Genomic DNA, 7,001 nt, shown 5'->3' with positions numbered 1-7,001 from the left:
CTCCAGGGAGACAGATCTCTGCTGCCTTGAGTTCAGTTGTAAGTCTGGGGGGGGGGTTCCTTCAGGCCCCACTTAGAGGTTGCCAAGCCTAGGCCTGCCAGCACTTTAGGGTCGCCAGGTCCCCCCCCCCCCGGCCACCAACGGGATTCTGGATAAGGTTGCCAGATCCAGGCTGGGAAACTTCTGGAGATTTGCGGGAGGAGCCTGGGGAGGACAGGGACCTCAGTGGGGTACAATGTCACGAAGTCCACCCTCCAAAGCATCCATTTTCTCCATGGGAAGTTATCTCTGTAGTCTGGAAATGAGCAGGAATTACAGGGAATCCCCAGGTCCCACCTGGAGGCTGGCATCCCTTGGCAGCACCCTCTGGGTGACTTGATACCACCTGATTTGCATGACTCAAGTAGGCCCAGCTGCTTGCTACTGTTCATCAGCAGCCATCAGTTAGAGCTTCAGACTAGGGTTTGCAAGACCCAGGTTCAGATCCCTATCTTGCAGTGGAAGCTGACTGGGTTATTGTGGACCAGTCACATACATTCAGCCTAGCCAACCTCACAGGGTTGTTGTGCAGATAAAAAGGAGAAGAGAATAATGTGAGCTGTTTTGGTCCCCACTGTGGAGAAAGACCGCTCCCATGGGAAAACTTGAGCTCTGAGCAAGGATAGAAAAATAACATAAAGGTGGTCTGTAGGATCTATGGCATGATGTCACTTCCAGGGAAAACCCAGAAAGATGTCACGTCTCTGAAGGCATTCCTTTCATTCCTGAAAACTCAACCTCTTTACATTTAGATTGTGGCAAACAGCAAAACACTTAGCTTATCATTGCCTGTGGCGCCTATCTCCACCTGCATTTGTAGGTGAAATCAGAGGGTAGGTATCCTGCTGACTCAAAATAGACTTTCTGGCACTTCCTAGAGAGGCATAACGTCATGTCTGGGATTTTCCTGGAAGCAATGGAATGCCATTACCTATGACCAACATGCACCCGTCTATGGGTCTCCTGCTGGTTGCCAGGCTGGGCCTGGCAACCATAAGAGAGAAACACATCAATGTCGGCACCAACAGGCAGCAGCCTCTAGTGAGTCTCTCATAGAGCCAGTTTCTTGTAGTGGTTAGGAGTGTGGACTCTAATCTGGGAGAACAGGGTTTGATTCCCCACTCCTTCACTTGCTGGATGACCTTGGGTCAGCCATAATTTTTTTCAGAGTTGTTCGCTGAAGGGTGGTCCTCGAAAGAGCTTTCTCAGCCCCACCTACCTCACAGGGTGTCTGTTGTGGGGAGGGGGAGGGGGAAGGGAAAGGAGTTTGTAAGCTGCTCTGAGACACCTTTGGGTAGTGAAGGGTGGGGTATAAATCCAATCTCTTCTTCTCCTTCTTCTTTTACCTCACAGGGTGTCTGTTGTGGGGAGGGGAAGGGAAAGGAGTTTGTAAGCCGCTCTGAGACTCTAAGAGAAGGGCGGGGTATAAATCCAATCTCTTCTTCTTCTTTTACCTCACAGGGTGTCTGTTGTGGGGAGGGGAAGGGGAAGGAGTTTGTCAGCCGCTCTGAGACATCTTTGGGTAGTGAAGGGCGGGGTATAAATCCAATCTCTTCTTTTCCTTCTTTTACCTCACAGGGTGTCTGTTGTGGGGAGGGGATGGGAAAGGAGTTTGTAAGCCGCTCTGAGACACCTTTGGGTAGTGAAGGGCGGGGTATAAATCCAATCTCTCCCCCTCCTCCCCCCCCTCCTCCTTCTTCATCATCATCATTTTTAGATACTGGCCTCACTTGTGGCTTGCCTGCATTTACATTTGAGTGATCTGGCAGTGAGAGAAAGTCACAAGCCCGCTGCCTGTTGTGCGTGCACACCCTGGTGTCTCTCTCTCTTAGGGGTGCCAAGCTCAGCAAACAATGGGCGACTGGGGAGATGACATGGAGGCAGCCACCAGTGGTGGTATGAAGTTACTTCTTGGTGAACCCTGGAAGTGATATCACACCACTTTAGGAAATGCCAGAAACTCTATGGTAAAACCACAGATTTTCTGGCGATTCCTAGAAAGGATGTCATGTCTCTGAAGGAATTCCTGAAAACTCAACCGCACTGAGTATCTCATAGAGCCAGTTTGATGTAGTGGTCAAGTGCTCGGACTCTAATCTGGGAGAACCGGGTTGGATTCCCCACTCCTCCACAGGCAGCTGCTGGATGACCTTGGGTCAGTCATAAATTCTTTCACAGCTGTTCGCTCAAGGGCAATCCTTGAAAGAGCTCTCTCAGCCCTACCTACCTCACAGGGTGTCTGTTGTGGGGAGGGGAAGGGAAAGGAGATTGCCAGCCATTCTGAGACTCCTTCCGGTGTTGAAGGGTGGGGTACAAATCCAATCTCGCCCTCCCTCCTCCTCACTGTCAGCTCAATTGAAGGAGCTGAGGGCAGGGGGAGCTGGGGGGGAGATACTGGGGGACTGGCAACCCCACCTTCTCCTCCCCTGTTAATGACCATCAAGTTGCGGCCTGGTTGGCCAATGCTATAGGCAGCTCCAGGGCTGGATAACAAAAAAAACAACCCTGTGGGCTGGATTCAACCCTCACACTATCATTTGCCCACCTCTGTTCTAGGATTTAGAGGGGGCAGTGCCCCCCCAATAGCTCTCAGCCTCTGGCACTCAGAGCTCTACTGTCTGTGAATATTAAGGTTCTACTTGCTTTTAACCCCCCCCCCCCAATGGCAGAATGGCTTTATGGCAGAGGTTTCAGAGGAGGTTTTGTGGCACCGTGATTCAGCAAGATATCGACCTTCAGATTTCATCTATGAACGCAGGTGGAGCTAGGCGCCACCGGTAATAACAAGATAAGTGTTTTGTTGTTTGCAAGAGACTCCGATTTCTGCCCTGGATCTCTAGATGTCTTGCTAAATAGTCCCTCCCTAAGGAAGCACAGTAGTGTCTCAGATCAATGTGATACGATATTATTTACCCAGCCAACCACCCACACTTACGCAGGTTCTCCTTGAATTAATTGATCTCAAATATAAGACAGTGAACAAGCATGTAGACCACAGTTATTTTGTTGGACTTTCAAAAGGGTTTTGACAAGGTATCTCACTAAAGACTCCTGATTAAATTTAGCAGCCATGGGATTAGAGGGTGTGTTCCCTTATGAATTAAACACTGGTTAAATGACAGGAAGCAAAGAGCAGGAATCAATGGACAGTCCTCCCAATGGAGGGAAGGAACCACAGTTTTTTAGCCTCCAGCTCACAGCTGCGGTGGCTCAAGTGGTTAAGATGCTGAAATGCAGGCTGGAAGGTCAGTAGCTCGGCAGTTCGAGACCCGAGTGCCGCATGATGGAGTGAGCTCCTGTCTCTAGTTCCAGCTCCTGCCAACCTAGCAGTTCGAAAGCAACAAAGTGCAAGTAGATAAATAGGAACCATTTCGGTGGGAAGGTAACAGCGTTCCGTGAGCCACATGACCACGGAAATGTCTTCGGACAGCACTGGCTCTTCGGCTTTGAAACGGAGATGAGCACCGCAACCCTAGAGTTGGACTCGACTGGCTTTCAAGCAAGGAAACCTTTACCTTTACCTTTATAGATCTATGGTGCGGCCTTATTTGGAATACTATGGACAGTTCTGGTCATTGTTAACTCCAAAAGGACATTGCAGAGCTGGAAAAAGGGCAGAGGAGGGCAACCAAGTTGATTCATAGAATCATAGAATTTTAGAGTTGAACGGGACCTTGAAGGTCATCCCTACATCCCTACAACATACCCAAAAGATGGTCATCCAGCCTCCGCTTGAAAATGTCCAGCGAAGGAGCAAGAGAGAATAGAGAGAATAGATCCGCTCTGTCTTCTACATGACAGCCCTTCTAATACTTGAAGACTGCAATCATGTCCCCTCTAAGCCTTCTCTTTCCCAGGCTAAACAGACCCAACTCTTTCAGCCTTTCCCTGTAAGACTTGGATTCCAACCCTCTCACCATCCCAGTTGCCCTCTTCCGGACACGCTCGAGCTTGTCAACACCCTTCCTCAAATGTGGGGCCCAAAACTGGACACAGTACTCCAGGTGAGGCCTGACCATAGCAGAATAGAGTGAAACTACCACCTCCCGTGATCTGGACACAAGGCTTCTGTTAAGGCATCCTAAGACTGCATTAGCTTTCTTCACAGCCACATTGCACTGCAGGCTCATGTGTAGCTTGTGATGATGGGGTCGGAGCACCTTCCCTATGAGGAAAGGCTGAAGAGTCTGGGACTTTTGAGTTTTGAAAAAAGATGACTAAGGAGGGGGGAGATATGATAGAGGTTTATAAAATGATGCATCTAGTGGAAAGAATTGGCAAAGGGAGCCAGTTTGGTGTAGTGGTTAAGTGTGAGGACTCTAATCTGGGAGAACCGGGTTTGATTCCCCACTCCTCCACTTGCACCTGCTGATGTAACCTTGGGTCAGTCACAAGCTCTGGCACAGCTGTTCCTGAAAGAGCAGTTTGTGTCAGAGTTCTCTCAGCCCCACCCACCTCACAGGGTGTCTGTTGTGGGGAGAGGAAGGGAAAGGAGTTTGTAAGCCGCTCTGAGACTCCAAGTGAAGGGCAGGGTATAAATCCAATCTCTTCTCTTCTCTTCTTCTTTTCTCTCCCTCTCCCAAAAGACTAGAACTCGAGGGCATCCAATGAATCTGAAAGGCAGTAGATTCAGGATGGACAGAGATTCAGGCGCCTATCAGCTTTCAGAGCTGTTGAGCCGGCTTCTGGAGACGGCCTTGGGAACTGGATCATTTCTGAGTTTTCTTTGGCATATCCCATTGCTGAAGCGCAGGAAATTGTTCCAAGTTATGCTCGTCCTTTTGGGATGACTCTGCAGAGTTCCATAATAATCCATGATGACTGTGCCAAAATACCATTTGGCAGGTTGATTTGTGGCATAATTAATTTTGATTCGCCCTTCCTTGTCCTTTCCAGGTGAAGACATGTCTGTATTCTAGGCGTTTGCCCTGCGGCTACTTGTTCGAGCATTGCTTTTAATAGTAACTCTGGAACAAATAAGTGTTTGGTTTAAGAAAAGGGTTATGTCACTCGCAAGTTCTCCTCTGCTCCGAAAAGCATGGCAAATGGAAGCCAAGTCACAGTTTCTCTGCTCCCAAAGAGTAATCTTACAAATTGCGCTGATCTATTTTAAAATGGATTGCCATCACGTCTACCTTGGCCTCTTCATCAAAGTGTCTGAGATGGCTGACGTATTATTAAAGCAGAAGAAATAATTTCTTTAAAGTATCAGCATTTTCTGGGGCCAGATGATGTGGGAAAGACTTCACTTCCCCCCCCCCCACATTGATGACCAGGGGTCATTTCCTGCAGGAGCACACAGGAGCGGAGCTCCGGCAGTAAAGAGCCCAGGGGGCGGGCACATGCAACAAGCCCCACCCTCTGCTCCCAGCAGCTCTCAGTCAGAGCAAGAAGCAGCCAGGTAAGTTGCAGAGCTCCCCCCAGTCCAAAACAGTCCAGTGGCACCTTTAAGACCAAGCTTTATTCAGGTACAAGCTCTCCCTCTTCTGTGAGGACAGATCTACACGTTCTCCCCCCCAAAAAAAGTCCAGTGGTGCCTTCTGACACACGTCCGGTAATGTCAGGGGGTGTGACATATGCAAATAAGTTATGCTAATGAGTTTTGCTAACAAGTTATGCTAATGAGCTCCTGCACCTCTTTTTCTACGAAATGACCCCTGTATGATGACAATATCTGTCTGGAAAGCAAAACCACGGACTTAGAGGCATGTTAACATTATAGGAAAACGCCTCAAAATTACTATGTGGATGGACCCTTTTGCCAGACGGGCTCCGATGAACCTCAGCAAAACAAATTCGTCTATGTGGGATAGAAATGTGGGCCCAAAAGGCACTTGCTACCATGTTTAGTACACATTTTCCAAGGCAAAAAAGTGTTTAGATTAATAGAATCATAGAGTTGGAAGGGGCCATGCAGGCCATCTAGTCCAACCCCCTGCTCAGTGCAGGATCAGCCTAGAGCATCCCTGACAAGTTTTCATCCAGCTGCTGCTTGAAGACTGCCCATGAGGGGGAGCTCACCACCTCCCTAAGCGGCCGATTCCACCACTATGAAAAAAAAATTCCCTAATATCCAGCTGGTACCTTTCAGTCCATAATTAAACCCATGAGTACGAGTCTTATCCTCCATGGCCAACAGGAACTGCTCCCTGCCCTCCTCGAAGTGACAGCCCTTTGAAGACTTCACAAGAGGAATCATGTTCACCATCAACCTCGTCTTCTCCAGACGGAACTTTCCCAAGTCCCTCATAAGCCTTTCCTCATCGGGCTTGGTCATCTGCCACACCCACTCCATTCTGTCAACATCCTTTTTTGAAGTGAGGCCGCCATAACTGCACATGGTACTCCAGGTGGAGTGCAGTGGGATTATGACATCATGTGATTTGTTTAAGTTAGAACATCCTATTATATTGACAAGAATTCAGGTTATACAGGACTGTTCAACCCAGACATATTGCCTTAAATCACACAAACAAAGTTCATTGCAACATAGAATCACAGAATGTTAGATTTGGAAGGGGTCTTGCAGGTCATCTAGTCCAACCCCCTGCACTCTGCAGGAGCAGAGCCGAAAGATAGCCCTACAACATTTTATTTATTTATTTGAATTTCTGTCCCGCCCTCCTCGAAGGCTCAGGGCGGCTAACAGGGCATACTGCCAAGTAATAACAATTAACAATATAAAATGTTAAAATACAATGAACAGTTAATACACAATGAAATAAACATCATAAAACATTTCCAGTGCTCCTCTATTCAATTCCAGATGTTAAGAATTTTAAGATTTTAAAACCAAGATGGCGTTCTCCGTGGCATAGCTAGAAAACCACAGCAATGTGAACCCCACTGCCGTGCCATCCCCTAAACACGTCCCGTTCCCTCCAATGATGCCTGCACCAGCGGAAATCAACATACCTGAAATATGGCCGTCCAGCCTCCGCTTGGAAATGTCCAGCGAAGGA

This window comes from Gekko japonicus, unplaced genomic scaffold (genome assembly GCF_001447785.1).
Source record: "Gekko japonicus isolate JY-2015 unplaced genomic scaffold, Gekko_japonicus_V1.1 scaffold4013, whole genome shotgun sequence".
NCBI lineage: Eukaryota > Metazoa > Chordata > Lepidosauria > Squamata > Gekkonidae > Gekko > Gekko japonicus.
The sequence above is the reverse complement of the archived record's forward strand: the minus strand, read 5'-3'. Positions refer to the sequence as shown.